Genomic DNA, 16,909 nt, shown 5'->3' with positions numbered 1-16,909 from the left:
GGAACAATGGATCGCTGGGACATGACTGTAAAAGGCTGACTACATATAGTTTGTGTTTTTCATTAAACAGAGAAAAAATTAAATTAACTAAGTGCTCTCCTCAAAAAGCAAGCCGGAGCCCCCAAAGTAAACATTTAAACAGCTAGGGGAAAGATCTGAAGATAATGAATTAGATGGCCATGAATTAAAAACAATAAGCCTGCAGTGTGGACATAAGGAATCCAAGAATCGGGTCTTTGTAAAGAACAGCAACTGCTTGTGGGACATTCCATTTATCCACTGAATATCTAGAGAAGCACAAGAAAATAGGGAGACAGATGGGGAGAAGGAGGGGGACTTGGACAGAGAGAGGGGAGAGGAAAGATGGGGAAAAGGGGAGATAGAAGAGGGAGGGAGGGAGGGAGGGAGGGAGGGAGAGAGAGAGAGAGAGAGAGAGAGAGAGAGAGAGAGAGAGAGAGAGAGAGAGAGAGTTTTCTCACATGATGTTGGAGACTGAAAATCCATGGTACTTCATGAACGTCCGATGTCCTCTGCCCCGTCCTCCTAGCTCGAGAGAGGGCATATCGGCACACAAGGTATGGAGACAGATAGACCTAAAATACACTTAGCTCTCAGGTTTGAATATCAAATGAGTGTCTCACTCAGAAATGTAGGGAAGGGAAGGTGGAAGGGGGTGGGGCTATGGGAATTGGCCGAGGTGAATTAAAACAGGTGCAGCTTAGTAAGCTCTACCCTGTGCTCAGTTCTCACCCATGGGTTTGTTTGCCTGATAGAGTTCAGATCATTGGCTTCTCTATTATTGCCTTCCTACTCTCTTTTTAAGCAGCAATGGTTTCAAATTTAAAGTTTTGTAAGGACAATACAAAGAGCTTTTGCCCTAAACCAATTGAGGGTAATTTGCCAATGGGATGTCCCTTGACCACCCCTAGACTTTAGTGTCTTTCCTTTAAATAGGATGTCACAATAGGATCATGGGGACCAGAAAAACAACACCCACTGCATTACCGCCATTAAATCCAAAGGCAGCTGTTCTATGAGACCAGCTGTTGTGTCCTGTTTAGCTATGTCTCCTTGCTTCTCTTTAAGGGCTTCACCCCTTTCTCTACTCTCTTAACCTGGCAGCTCTTGAAGATGTAGGCCACTAATATTCACATATATCTTCCATTTTGGTTGGTCTGGTGTTCCCTCAACATCAAAGTGAGTCCACACCTTTTGACCACTGGGGAGAAAATACGATTTCAGTTAATTAAGAGAAGGTCTGTCCCGGTCAAAGAACACTTCCTCCTATGTGGTCAGTCAGGATTTTGTAGGAGGCTGGAGACTGGAGACTCTGTCTCTAACTACAGTTCTCACATTAAAGATACTCTGTGGCTAGGTCACTCACTGCTATGATGGTTTGTGATTTTGTTGCTGTTGTTCTTTGATTGGTTAATTAATGTGAAAGAATCTCAAGTTTCTCAGCCTGACCGCTTCAAGTCAAGAAACCTGTGTTTAGTATGTCAACTTGTGATCCATTGTGCAGGTCTTGTTTAGGGGACCATGTTGTTGACACTTCATAGATGTAGTTTCCCTGTCATGTACAGAAGACACTATCTGAAGACAAACACCCTGGCCCTCTGGCTCTTAGAAGCTCTGTGCACCCTTTTCTGAGATGTTGCAGAGGCTTGGGTGTAGAGGTCATGTCATGGATGCATCAGTTAGAGGTAGGCACCCCCATTGTCTCTGCATTTTGAACTGTTGTCTCCATCTGCAATGTCTTTGATGGTCTCCATCTGCGATGGTCTCTGTCTATGATGGTCTGTGATGGTCTCTGTCTATGATGGTCTGTGATGGTCTCTATCAGATGCCCCAATGACACTTGTTAAAATTTCATCTTTCCCCCTTCCTGGCATTCTACTTTTAAAGCTATCTCTTTTCCCATTTAAAAGTCACTTACTTGTTTATACCAGTATGAATACATGGATTCCTGCTTTATTTAACTATTAAAAAAGCATTATGCTCTAGTTTGCTTCCTGTTGCATTAAAAAACACAACACAACACACACACACACACACACACACACACACACACACACAGGAACTTAAGAATGAAAGTATTCCTTTCATCTTATACTTCTAGGTCACAGCCTATGGCTGAAAGAAGTCAAGATAAGAATTGAAGCAGGAACTAATGCAGAAGCCAGGAGCTCCATCACTCAGGCCCATGTTAGCCAGCTTTCTCATACAGCCCAGGTTCTGAGTAGGGATGGTGCCACCCACGGTGTTCTAGCCCTCCCACATCAATCATCAGTCAAGACAATCTCTCACAGACATGACCAGAGGCCAAGCTGATGGAGGCCATTCCTCAGTTGAGGTTCTCTCTTCCTGGAGGTGGTCTACTGTGTTATGTTGTCCCAGGCTCAGCTCCTGGCAGCCACTTACATCTAGCCTTTATTTCCTTCTGAACTGGAAATCTCTGAGCACTTGTTTGTGGCACAAAACATGTTCCAAGTCCATGGTGTGCTTTTTGCACACAAGTCTTGCCGCCTGCCACTTCTTCAAAGGCTGTGATTCTCTTTGCAGTGAAGATCTTCAAGACCAAAACTGGAAGACATAGCTGACAGGATGAATCAGGAAGTCAAAAGCCTGTCAATCATTTAGGCGATCTAAGTATTGTCCCCAGTGTTCCCACTTCCTGAAATTCTAGTTCATAGAGAATCTCCTCTTCACAGCTATGAACCAGATCTTAACAGAACACAACATTGGGGAAGGAAGGTCACTTTCAAGGTTAGATTACAAAAGGACTATGATGTCCAACCTCATGCCACTGATCTTTTCAGATTATAATTGTATCACTTCTCCCTTCCCTATTCCCCCTTCATATATCAATATACCTGAATACCTATCCTTTTCTCTTTCAAATTGATGGCCACTTCTTCACTAATTCTTGTTACATGCATATATATGTAATAATACATATTACATATATGTGAGATATATATATCCCTAATATAAACCACTCAGTCTGTATAATGTTATTTGTATGAATGTTTTCAGAGTTGACCATTTGGTATTGGATAATAAATTCCATCCGTTTATTTACAGCAAAATACATTTTGCAAATTTGGAGATTTAAAAAATTTTAATTCTTGAGATTATAACGTAATTATTTTCAAGAATTATTATTTTAATTTTTATCTATGTGCACAGGAGTGTAGGTGCCCTTAGAGGCCAGGAGTAGTAGAGCTCCCTAGAACTAAAGTTACACGTGGTCACAGTGAGTGGGAATCAAACTCAGGATTTCTGGAAGAACAGCAAGTGTTCTTAACCACGAAGTCTTCTCTGTACCTTGACCCCACTGTTGAGTCTCAAAGAAGCCCAAGACAAAGGACTAAGAGGTGCCTGTTTAATATATCAAACCAGGCCCTTCCAGCAGTTCCCCAGTCATCCTGCTGGCATAGCATACTTCCTACCTGAAACCTGTCCAGCCCCTGGCTTCACATCCCTTTCCCCAGCCATCTTGACTAGAAGCCCTCTTGGCTCTTGGTTCCTTGATTCCCAAGTGTTCTCTTTGTTCCCCCTCTCTCCTCTTCCTCTCTCACTGCCTACCCCCTCATGGCTGGGTTCAGTCTGGACTCCTGCAGATGCCTGCGTCTGTTCTCTCCCTTCTCATGAGGATCAGCCCTATCGGACATTTCTCATTCGCCCACCCGTTTATAAGCAGGGCCACCCATCTTCACTCACTGCTCTGCGGATTGAACACTTAAAAAAAAAAAGCTGGACAAATTAAAACAACCTGGTATTAAAGACGGACTCAGTGGAAGAGCTTAGCAGGAAAAGCACATGTATGTAGCTCACTTTTAAGATGAAAATTAGATTTATTCTTTTCTTATACTTTGTTTCTCCCATGATTTATGGCAAATGGTGTGAGGGCAAATTTTTATTGCTTTTTTTTTCCCAAAGAAAGAGGCTATTGAATGTATTTATCAGCTCCATTGGTTTTTTTGTTTTCTTTTGTTTTGTTTTGTTGGATTCATTGTTTTCTTTATTAGCTTTTTCTTCCTTTTTTTTTCCTTTGGTGCATTTGGTTTTGCAGTTTCTTCAATTGAGTGCTTAATTTTTTTATTTAATAATAAAGTATTTCTTGCCCATTTATTTTTCCAAAAGAACTTGGTATTCTCTTCAAGTTCAGAAAAAAAAATCCTATGGGGACATTTATCAGAATTTTATTAAAGATATAAATTAATTTGTGGTGAAATGACATTTTCACATATTGAATCTTCACCACATCATGTACCCTCATTTATCCAAGTCTTGTTTTATGTCTTTGGGTAAAACTATAAAGGTTTTATTCCTGAGGGTCACACATTGTTCTCAATAGTACAAGCTGAGATTTTCTTTCTAACTGTTGCTGTTTTACAGATACTAAAAACATACTTGATTTTTGTTAACTGGATTCATAGCCTCTTCCTTTATGAGCAGTCTTCCCTGGAAGTTTCCAAGTTAAAAAATTATTACATCCAATCTCACTCATTTCATTTCCTGCTTCTGAGCTCCCTTTGTGTGTTAAATAATGGCATTGTAGGAGCTCTAGTCCTGTTCCTGACTCTAAGTGTTCTTATGAGAATCTATGAAGAGGTTTCGTGTGCTCTTTGCCCAACTTCCCACAAAGCTGCATCACCGCCAGGGAGTGAGAAAACACCGGCTTTCTAATCCTGTGACGATTTCCCCAACCTAGCCATGCTCCTGGTCTGTGTGTATTTTAATTCTACGGCATTTTCCCATCTGTGTAGGTTGTTCCATCCACGACTACAATGGAGCCATGAGCAAAATCCATCCTCTCAAAACACCTCACAGAGGTCTTGTATAGCGACACATTCCCTGTGTCCTGTACCCCCCCAACTGCCCACTCCTAACCACTTGTTCTCCATGGCTATAATTTTGTTGTTTCAAAGAGTTTTTAGATGGGATGATACACTATGTAATACTCCATGGATTGGTTCTTTGTAGTCACTAAGATTCCCTGGCGGTTTGATGCTTGGCATCGACAGAGGTTTGTGGCATGTACCACGGTGTGTGTCGCCATTTATCTTGAAGCACATCTGATTAGAATGTAGATGCTAGTGCTGCTGAGAAGCCTTTCCCTCTGCCTGTGTACGTCACCTGTACACCCACTCTATGTAAAATGCCCTCATAACTTCCTTGTTTTATAATTGGATTTTTTATTGTTGGGCTTCGAGGGTTTTTGCATATTCACAATGGTAATCATTCCCAACTGTGATTTCTAAGTATTTTTTCCTAGTCCTTGGTTTGTCTCTCCCTTCTCTTCACCTGAGCTGCTCGCTTTGAAAAGGTTTGAGTTGATGTATTATTTTTATCTCATCACTCGTGGGTTAGCATCAGACATAAGAGTTCTTTGCCTGGCCACAGATCTCAAGATCTGTCCTTCTAAAAGTCTTGTAGTTCTGTGTTTGCATTCTGGCCAGAAGTGGAGATTTGATAAAGTCCACACCCCACTATTGGCAAAGATTCTCAGAGATTACAGACAGGGGGAGTACCTTAACTTGATAAAGAGTTCTTATTTTTAAAACTATATAGCTAATCTATTCTTTTTAAGACTTATTTTATTAGCATATTAGTATGTTCAGCTATCTCTATGTGGGCCTGTGAATATTTATGTCTACATAAAAATACGTGTTGTGGCCACTGGGGCCAGAAGAGGATGTCAGATCCCTTGAAGCTGAAGTTACATGCAGTTGTGAAAAACCTTATATAAGTGCTAGGAGCTGAACTCAGGGTCTTCTGGAACATCATCAAGTGCTCTTAACCACTGAGCAGTCTCTCCAGCCCCTCACCTCATCCTCAGGTCAACCCAGGAAATGTATCCTTTTGCTTTCACCAGCACCGTGCTCACTCCTGAAATGAAGCAAGAAAAAAAAAAAGAGGTAAAAGGCACACAACTTAGAACAAAACCATCCCTACTCACAGCAACATGGATGTCTATACAGAAAACTGTGCATTCTGTAAAAGCCTTGGAGGTTCATGAAATACAGGAAGGTTACAGGACAAAAGGTCAACTCAAAAAATAATAATAAATAAAGCCATGCCTGTATGTCACCGATGATAACTGTAGCCCTAAGAAAATGAAAGAGTTGGGTTTGTATTTCCTGTTTGTATGGCTAGAAATCATAGATACATAATTAGGAATCTGCATGATAAAATTTTATGATGTTGATTTAATCAAAGAAAACCCAAGAGCACACTGTACTCGTGGACTAGATGGTACTACATAATAGAGAGGCCAGTTACTTCCCAATTCACTCATCAGTCTAGTGCAATTGCTATCAGAATCCTAACAAATTCATTGGTAAACACACAACTCATTCTGAAGTGTGAACAGAAAGTCTAATCCCTAAAGCCAACGTGCACAAAAATTCTTTAAAAAAACAAAATTCAAGCATAATAATCACATTTTTTGTTCTGTTCTAAACTCTTATGTTATTCAGGGTTCTCTAGAGTCACAGAATTTATGGAATTAATCTATCTCTCTATATAGAATATATGTCCTATAATCTATATATAGGACATATATGTGGGATATGTATATGGGATTTATTGGAATGACTTACAAGCTGCAGTGCAACTGATCTAACATTGGCTAGCTATGAACAGAAAGTCCAAGAATGCAGTGGTTGCTCAGTGCACAAGGCTGGATGTCTTAGCTGGTCTTGCGTTAATGCTGGAATCCTGAGGAAGTAGGCTCCATTGCTAGTGAAGGAATGGATATGCAAGCAAGGCAAGTAGGCAAAGAGCAAGAGCTTCCTCCTTCTGTGTCCTTAAATAGAATTCCAGCAGAAGGTGTGGCCTATGCTAAAGGTGTGTCTTCCTTCCTCAAGAAAAGGCCTATATCTTCCAGCCTCAAGATCTGAACTAAAGGTGTGTGTGTGTCTTCCTGCCTCCTTAGAAGTGGATCCCCTCCATTTCTGGATTGTAATTCATTCCAGATATAGTCAGATCAGCACCAAGAATAGCCACCACAACCTTCAAATACTTTCACTCCCACGGCTGGAAAATGGAAATACTGATTTATCTTGGCATTTTTCTATAAACTATCATTATTTCTTGATTTCGATGGAATATTTTTATCTTATTAAATGTAACTAGGCTACGGAGATGACTCAGTTGAGAAGAGTGGTTGCTGCTCAAGTATGAGGATCTGAGTTTAGACTCCAGCACCCACAAACCAATCAGGGCATGACTACACACACAAACACACACACACACACACACACACACACACACACACACACACACACACACTGTAAACCCAGCAGAAGGATTGCTGGTCTAGCACCATAGTCAATGAGAGATGCTGTCTTAGTTACAGTTCTATTGTTATGAGGAGACGCCATGACCAAGGTAACTTACTGGGGGTTTTCTTACAGTTTCAAAGGGCTATTCCATTATTACCATGGAGGGGAGTGTTGTATGCACGCAGGCACGATGTTAGAGAAGTGGCTGAGAGCTTACATCTGATCTGCAAGTTGCAGGCCAAGAGAGAGCAAAAGTGAGCATAGAATGAGGTTTCAATGCCCACTCCCAGTGACACACCTCCTTCATCAAGGCCATACCTCTTAACCCATCCTTAATAGTCCATCAACTGGGAACCAAATACTCAAACATATGATCCTATGGGAGCTACCCTCATTCAAAGCACCACAGACCTGACCTGTGGAGTGTGATAGAGCAACACACCCAATGTCCTCTGCTGACTCTAGGAGTTTGTACACTCAGGTGTGCACAGTACGTTTCCCTACTCCCATTATCCACACATACACACACAGATACACACGCACTCAAATGGAAATATCATGGTCTGTCTAGGTGGAATCGCTTTTATGACCTTGCTTAGAACACAGTAAAAACATATCTGGATACACACTTAGATTCTCCTTTTGAGTAAAAGAGGGATGAGTCATTCTACAGAAACTCAGGGTGTGACAGCCGATGGAGGTCATATGTTGGTCTCCTGGTAGCCTGGGAGAATGGCCTTCTGGCTTGCTCAGATTTCTCTGTGTCAGGCTATTTCTGTCACAACGATGCCTAGCACAAGGAATTCCACAAGCAGAAAGGGGGTTGCATGGGGGCCTTGTTCCTCTGCTTGTACACTCAGTCAATATTTCAACACTATTGGTCCATGTGCATGGAAGGACTGCTTGTACGTACCCATCCTATCGCTCATGTAATCTCCCAGTGCTAACCTCTGTCTCACCTCCTTTGAGTATGAATTTTTAAGTCCCTTCCCCATCTGTCCTTGAACCTTTAGTTTTCAGGTGGGACTCAACACAAAGATGTCTGCCAACCAGTTCTCCTGAAACTACCTGTCATGAGTTTCCTGTCAAGGTGGAGTGGGTCTCCTCCCCTCAACTCAGCTGACTCTGTGACTTGATTGAACCAATAAGACGCAACTAGGCAGATGTCAGTGGACATCACATTCTCGGTCTTCAGAGGTCTGTAGATTCTCCTTGCACACTCAGATTCTAGAGCTCCTGTGCTTGGGATATTAACAACGGATGTTGGCATCTGCATCCCTGGTGTTATAACACTGGGGAGCTCAACCCTGTTGTCATTCGACATAAAAACTTCCCTACAACAACCTGAAATATTTCTAACATCTTCATCCTCACTCTAACTAGAAAGCCTTTCCCACTCCGCCTCTCCCTTAACACTTTGGGCATCCAGATTCCCTACAGAGACCAAACTATAGTAGGGGTGGGTAGTAACTCTCTACCCACCAGGAGCCAGGTGGCAAAGGGGAGCCAACTTCAAAAGAGCTCCTTGGCAGCCATCTTTGCTTGGAACAAAATGTTCCAAGGATAGGAAAGGAACAAGTTAACATCCATGTACGGGGAGGTGAGGAACAGGGGTGGCACTGTGGAAAATCAGAATTCCAGCTCCCAGCTGGGTGCTACCACCTCTTAGAGCAGACCCCATCCAAACTGGAAGAACTGCCCAGTTAAGCCTGCCATAATCCTTTCTATAGAGCTGTGAGCAAAGGGCAGCTCGTGTGTCCTGACGGCCACTGGCACATTCCCCACTCGCCAGCTTCCCTTTCTCTCACTTTGTCCTCTCATCTCTTGCTTCATCTTGATCCTGTTCCTCCATGTCCTATTCAGTTATTCATGAAAACCACATTTTTTAAAGTTTCTGTAAACTGTCAAGGGTTCCAATGAATCTTCTAAAATTGTACTGGTTGCTCTCTGCACCTCTGAGTCATCAGGATGAGGTTTCCTTTCTCACGTTCTGCAGTTTGTCCTTTTTTATATTCCACTTTTATTCATTTTCAAAACAAAAGAAATACACTGAGACACTGTTCTAGAAACAGAAAACAAATGTGTGCATTTTTTTTTTTTTTTTGGCCTCACCACTGTTCGTTTGGAGACAATGTGGTGCCGTCTCTAACTATAGCAATGGGCAGCTATGGGTTCAGCTATATCTTGCAAGGTCATAACCCAAGTCTGAGACTGATTTCCTAAACTTTTGGTTACATGTTATTGCATGTGCTATTGAGCCATGGTGACGTTTTGTTCCACTCCTGAAACTTCCAGAAACGATGAGCCTGTGATTTCTGCTATAAATGGCTAGCAGGCATGTTAATACCTCTGGGCTTACCTGGGAAGGTCTTTCCTACCGTTGGGATCATGCACAACTTTTCTGTTTTCTGGGAGTTTCAGCCTCCTAAAGAATGTGGAAACATCATTGGCCAGGCAGAGTAAGCAGGGGCCATGCCACAATGGGACAGCAGTCTCATTTCTTTAATTAGTCTGTCTCCGTGTGTGTTTGGAGAAAGACTTTGTCTCACTCAACAAAAGTATGTCTATGCCATGCCACCTGACACAGTTGTGTGTGCACAGGTGTATGTGTGTGTGTGTGTGTGTGTGTGTGTGTTTTCCAGGTACACCCTGTGTATGTAAAGGTCAGAGGTCAAAGCCAGGCATCTTATCAATCCTTCTCTATCTTATTTTGGGTGACAGGCACTCTCAAGGAATCCAGAGCTTGCTGGTTTGACTAGAGCTTGCTGGTATCTGGCCAGCAAGCCTGAGGAATCCTCCTGCTTCTGCTCTCTTAGTAATGCGGTCATAGTCACACACATACACACACACACACACACACACACACACACACACACACAGAGAGAGAGAGAGAGAGAGAGAGAGAGAGAGAGAGAAAGAGAGAGAGAGAGAAGATCAAAGCCCAGCTTTTTTGTATTGTCCAGTCAATTCCTTTCATCATCTGACAACATTTCCATTTTCAATGATGTCACATGTCTGTGTCTCTAAGTTGTAGCTTTTTAGAATGTAGGTCACAGAGGCCACAGCAGGGACTGTAGATGGGAAGTCATTGTAATAGAGTCTGTGAATTCTTAACTCAATTCCCTTTAAGCAATCAAGAAAGACTCTGAAAGAGGTTTGTGTCAGATCTACCAGGGGAATCCTGTGACTAAAAAGGATATTTAACACAAAGAATTTTAATTACAGTCCCCCAAAGAAAGGCCAAGAAGCCAACTAGAGATGAGAGAAAGATGATATTCTAGAAAAGGGAGACACTTTGGCCGAGGTCTTTTTCCACTGCCATGAACCTGGATCTGGATGCAAGGGTCAGGATGGGGCCATATTTTATTTTTGAGGTACATAAGGGTGGAGGCCATCGCTTCTATCTGGATACTAAAGTTCACATCAGTTGTTCACTCTAGGCTAATAAACCTCTAATTAGTTTTTGTCAACTTGACACAATCCTAGCTATACCTGGGAAGAAGGAGTTTCAACTGAGGAATTACCTCCAACAGATTGGTCTGTGGTCATGCCTGTAGGGCATTTTCTTGAGTGTTAGTTGATATAAAGGGGCAACTAACTATTGGTGGTTCCAAACCAGGGCAGGTGTCTCTGCTTGCATAAACAAACTAAGCAATCCATAGAGAGTAAGCCACACTCCTCCTGGGTCTCTGCCTCAGTTCCTGCCTCCAGATTCCTGCCTGGATTCCTGCCCTGCCCTACCTCAATGGTCAACTATGACTTGGAAGAATGAGATGACATAAGCCCTCTCCTCCCCCAGTTACTTTTGGTTGCGTTGTTTATCACAGCAGTAGAAAGCAAAATAGGATGGCCCAGAAGTACCAGGATCAAGAACAGAAAGAATGGAAGCTACCTGCGGACTCAACAAGCTGATGCAGCCTATGCACTCCCAGCCAGTGTTTGGTCATTTACTGCTGTGTGGCAGTCACCCCAAGGTTTAATGCCCCAAGACAACAAAGCGTCTTATTGCTTTTGATTCTGTAGGTCAATAGCACCCATCGCACTGCAGAACACTGGCTGGCGCTATAGCTATCTGAGGGTTCTCCTGGGCCAGAACGTTTAAGATGGTCGCCTGGGATGTCTACACCTGGGTTGGCACCCCTGGAAGTAGCTGGGGTTCCAGGATGGTCCACGGCTGTCTCTGTCTCTCCTTCCCCCTGATGTAACACTCCAGCCCACCCCGCCCCCTTACATGACACTCTCCTTCCTTGCACAGATGTGGTCTGTTTTTTCATCTTCACTTGGAAATGGGAACAGACGATTAGCAATTGCCAGACATCTGGGGGCAATTCCCCATGTAAAACTCAGAAGTAAACAAACAAAAGGAGAACTTAGAAGCAACAAAATTCTCAAGGAAAGCAAAAGAAAGCATCAGAAACCCACAATTAACCTTCTCCAAGAAATGAAAGAAAATACTGCATCAATGAAATAAACAGAGGGTCTGTGTGGAGGGGTGACCAGAGAATGGTGCAGAGCCACTTGAGTGCATCGGGGTAGTCAGAGGATTCGTTTTTTTTTTTAAGTAATTTTTGTAATAAAGCAGAAGTAACAATAGTAGTAAAAGAAGACCCCAAAATTAGCAAATTCAGAAAATGCCATTTCCAACATGCAGGCATAGGGTAATGAGGAAAAATGGTAGAAGTGTAACTAATAAAAAAAGAAAGAGGGTGAGGCAAAAAGGAGAGAGAAGGGGAGAAGACAAGAAAAAGTGTGTGTGTGTGTGTGTGTGTGTGTGTGTGTGTGTGTGTGTGTGTGTGTATGTATGTGTGTATAGGAGACAGAAGTAGAGAAAAGAGAGGGAGAACGAAAGGAGAAAGAAAAAGAAGAGACCACATGACCACAAGAAAGTTTTCTATGACTGAAGAAAGTAACTATCCAAATTGAAGTTCAGTTTTAAAACAAACAAACAAACAAAACCCACCCTAGAAGCCACTGCTGTGGTTTAGAATAACACGGATACAGAAAGGATCCTGACTGCTCCTTGAGAGAAAAGGCAGTCCAAAGGATGGGAAAACTCAATCTTATTTACGAGTAGGAGTAGAACATCCCCTGGCATCCTGCACCTCCCCACACTCCCTCGGTGGTTCCATTTCTCACAAAGCTAACAGAGCATACACACTATCAAAGCCAGAGACTCTAAGGAGGAAGAGCCTTGTGTGACTGGGTAAGCAAACAGCATGGGGGGATAACCTTAGGAAGATCAGGGTCTTAGTGAGGGAGGCGGGGTGAGGCTGTACAGAAGCCAGGAAAAGAGTGGGACAAGATGAAACAGAAGTACAGGTCCCAAACAGATACAACTCAAAATGAAAACAACAAATTATCTAGTAGGTTTGGCCAATCGGAAAGCTGTATGAAAGATATTTTACACATCTTGAAAAAATATGAAATATCTTAGATGCCCAAAGAAACCTAAGCAAATGAAAAAAACAAAACAAAACAAAACAAAAAAACCAAGGCAATTACCAACTTCAGGAAAAATGAAAAGTCATAAGAATGGACTATAATCATAGTACACCATTTGTGTCAATTGTAAGCACCATTTATAGCCATAACAAAACTCTAAAAATTATTTTAAGTAAGACCTTTGTATCTTACCTGAGATCTTGTAACCTCAGAATCTGTAGGAATCCTCTCAGGGCAATGATTCCTTCAGATTTGATCACAGACCATCATGTCTCTGTTTCTTCAGTCAGACAGATACAAAGTATGAAGGCTTCTCTACTTGCTTCAGTCACAGTTGAGAGGAGCAGACTATAGCGCCCCCCCCCCAGGACTGGAGCTGAATTTAGCAAATTTCTTGATTCGACTCTCAGCCAATACCTGGAGTCTGTTCATAGATCTCTTGCCATGCAACTGAACTCCACACTGACTACTGAGGCCAGTGTCTGGCTCTTCACGACTGGACTCCTAACCCTGGGCTCTGCAGGGCCACTCAGTGGGCTGAGTAAATGAGTGTATCGGATGGATTACCAGCTTTGAGAATGGTTCTCACCCTTGTTGAGTGGTTTTTGAAGAGGCAAGGCTTTGCTAAATTGCACTAAAATGGCCTGATCCATTTGCCAGCCCCTTAGCATCACAAAGCACTTGATAGAGCTACAGATTCTCAGGACCCCTCTGAGACCCTGGCGGTGGGCTCAGCAATCTATCCCTGAGGAGCCTCCAGGTGCTTCTGACACTTCAAATTTGAGCTTCTCACACTTGTGGCAGTGTCTAGCCCCACATTTTCTCACGTGTGGGCATATGAAAGCAAAGCAGAGGCAACCACAACAAGAGACCACCAGATGCTCCATCTGGTCTTGGCAAAGTAGGGACCCCACTGCCTGATGACTGGATTTAAGGCAGCCTGCTCTAGAGAAATATGTCCTGCTGGTTCTGCAGTGGGCAGCAGTTAATGCAGAGACTCCCCAAAGCCAAAGTCTTGTGAATAAGTGACTGAGCCCTCAGCCCTACATGGGACCTCTCTAGCTACCCCACCAAGATTCAGGGAGCACTATGGAAGAGAGGGCAGAGAGAATATGAGTCCAAGGATGAGGAAGAGTGTTAAGAGTGCTGCTTCTCAACATGGCATAGCCATTGCACTCATGAAGTCAGTAGTGGTTACCTTCACACAGCTGTGGTTACCTTCACACAGCTGTGGTTACTTGTCACACAGCTGTGGCTACCTGTCACACACCTGCAGCTACCTCTCTCACACCTGTGGTTACTTGCACAAGATCAAGTCAGTAGGACCAGTCAACACTCCAGCAGGCAGCACTAATCACACTCAGTTGGTTAAGATAGAAAGAGAGAAAAAGAAAATCAAGGAATGGAGAGACCAGCAAGCCCCGGGGGCACACTGCCGGTGTCTGAGTGTGGCAGGATTGGATAGGATCAAGATACGCTGTATGCATGTACGAAGTTCTCAAAGAATAACTTCAAATATTCAAAAATAAAAGCAAAACCCTCTTTCCAGGGAAAGAGTGTGGCCTGGTGTTTTCAAGTCTGGTAAAGCTCCTGTGGCAGCAGTCCTGGGTTTCAGCAGTTGTAATGACTCTCAGGTTAGAGAGGAAGATCCTATACCAGAGAGGCCAACGTGGGGCTTGGAATCTCCCAGCTCAGACTCTGGGGTAGTACACAAGGTGACAGGGGACCTGAGAAGCAAGGTCAAGTTCTTCTTAAAAGCCTTGGAGCACCTTGCCTATCCAGACGTCCCTCCCGCTCCTGCCTCCTCCTCTCTTCCTCCTCAGCCTCCTAGGCAGAGCCAGCAGCCAGCTCCAGGCAGATTTATGGCTCTGTGCCATGAATAATGCAGGAGCCCAGCTCCCCGGCAGGAGCAGGCTGTAAATCACTGCAGACACTATGCCAGGCTGCTTAATCAGCTGTCCCCGAGGTACCTCTGCATACTGAAGGAGGGCACCCTGGCCATGCTCAGGACTCCATTAATAAGGCCCAAGGCTACACCCACTGACCTTTCCCCAGCTAGATTCACAGCAATGCCCTGAAAAGCAGAAAGCACCTGGAAGGGAGAACGGAAGGGCATGGATACTGGAAGAAGCTGGACCAGTCGCAATCTGCCGTGCGTGTCTGTTCCTAAACTCACAGCCTCTGTGCCAGGTTGCAGAGGTCATTGGTTTCACTGCACAAGGGCTCTAGAGAGAGGGGTGCTGATGAAACGCACCCCAGACATCACCCACTAAACTCTACACCGGCTCAGATCTGTCTTCCCACCACAGGGGAACCTGCTTCTGATTTGTTCAACGATGTAATCTCAATGATAGACAGACACACACTCAAGCATCCTCCCCAGCCGTATTCTTCTCTTGTTCACACTGCTAATCCCATCTCCTTCTAGAACCCCAGCCTTCCTAGCTTGGGGGCTACGCACCACCCACCATCTCTTTAGCGTACAATTGTCCCTAGACCCTGCATCTCTAAGCCACTGGGAACGAAAGCCCAATGCTGCCCAGCACACACAAGCTGCAGACACACGGAACTGTGGGTGGGATTCTGCAGGGGACAGTTTGCCTTAATGTTTCTCTGAGGTCCCTGACTGTCAACACAAGGCATCTTGTCACTCTGGGGACAATAAATGATCAACCTACAGCCAGCAGGCAAGGATGGCCATCTCCTTCTATGTCTCTGCCACCAAGGTACATTTCCCATTAGTCCACTTTGGGCGAGTGTTAACTATGCTCTAGAAGAAAGACCTCAGACAAGAGGGTTAATCAGCCTATTAAAACTCTGACTCATGCGTCTTCCAGTGACCCTTATTCTCCACTGGCAAGGAGCCTGATACCCATAATTAAAGGGTATGCTCAGGCCTAGGAGCAGAATGGGTATGCACAGGGGAGCAGGCTTCTGAAAATAGAGCTAGGAATTTTAGATATGCATGAAGTCCCTGAACCATGTCTCCTGTCACATGACCCAGTCGGTGTCTCCGGAAATCTCACATGGAAAATTGGACTGAAGCGGGGAGACACTGCTTCCCCAGGGAGGCGGGCAGGCTGGAAGATACGGATGAGAGCCTTCAGGAGGAGCTCAGATGGCGGCTCCCTTGGATGTACAATCTCATTCATGGGTGAGGTGGCCAGCTCTGGGAAATATCCGTGAGACCCATTGATGAGAGATTGAAGGGCTGTCTGTCCTGGTCATAATTGGTCACTTCCCACCTTAACCACTCCACCTTCAGACCATGGCTGATTCCAAGAACATCATGGTTCAGCACATGCCCAAAGTCACCAAGCTGAGTTTACCAGCATCTCTGGGATGCCGAGGCAGCAGAAGTCCCCAAGCTCCCTCTTCTTCCTACTTCTATGTGAAACAATCCTTTTGTAAGAAGCACAGGCCCTGTCCTGTCCTTGGTGGGTGCCTGATTTGTGACCTTATTGTTGGACACACAAGACATTCACTGCATAACCCCAGAGGCCAGCATTCATGGGAAGGGGTAAGTCCACAGCCCTTCACTTAGCCATCCAACAAATATCCAGAAGTGTCACAGTTGGCAGTGTGTGGAAGATCAATTATGATGGACACCTTGGAGAAAACATGGCCGCTCCCTTCCAAGTACTCTACACGAGTAAGCCCATGCCAGCCTGAGAGCAACCTGGAATAACATTATTATTATTATTTGAATTATTATATTCATATTATTTTTTATTTTACTGACAAACTGAGACACAGAGAGGTTCAGTCATTTGCCTAAGCTACACAGCAAAGTGGCAGCCAGATTTTAAACCCAGACAGCCTGGTTCCAGACACCACTCATGCTCTGAGCAGACCCAGAGCCTTCTCCCCTGTAAGAGCTCTCCTCTCTCAGGAGTTCTTGGCCTATGAGAGTGATCTACTGAGCTTCTAGCGCTGCTCTGCCAGCCCTGCTGCCATCTCTGCCCAGGCGCTCTCCAAGACAAGGAGTGTTAGAGGATAGAGTGCTTGCTCCCCCGGAGAACACAGGGTCACGTGGGATCGGGTGGGCCATGAGGGCACAGAATGGGCTGAAGGCTGGGTCCGCCCATTCACATCAGGAAAGCGAGTGTAGGTCTGTCTCATGGGCCATGGAGAGCCACTGAGGCCACAAGCAGGAATGCCTTAAAAGCCCACCC

The 16,909-nt window shown here is 44.2% G+C and overlaps 1 long non-coding RNA gene across 1 annotated transcript in view; it reads right to left on the bottom strand.

The window, feature by feature from the left end:
- Positions 1 to 1,945: 1,945 nt before the first annotated feature.
- Positions 1,946 to 16,909, bottom strand: part of LOC147994933 (uncharacterized) — a 58,627-nt gene continuing 43,663 nt past the window's right edge. Inside the window, exons 4-5 of the long non-coding RNA XR_015687246.1 lie at positions 5,835 to 5,895; positions 1,946 to 2,596 (exon numbers count right to left, since the gene is read on the bottom strand). This is a non-coding gene — a long non-coding RNA (uncharacterized LOC147994933). The remainder of the gene's footprint in view (positions 2,597 to 5,834; positions 5,896 to 16,909) is intronic.

This window comes from Rattus norvegicus, chromosome 4 (genome assembly GCF_021556685.1).
Source record: "Rattus norvegicus strain SHRSP/BbbUtx chromosome 4, alternate assembly SHRSP_T2T, whole genome shotgun sequence".
In the NCBI taxonomy this organism is placed as follows: domain Eukaryota; kingdom Metazoa; phylum Chordata; class Mammalia; order Rodentia; family Muridae; genus Rattus; species Rattus norvegicus.
This window is presented reverse-complemented; position numbering and strand designations above follow the sequence as displayed.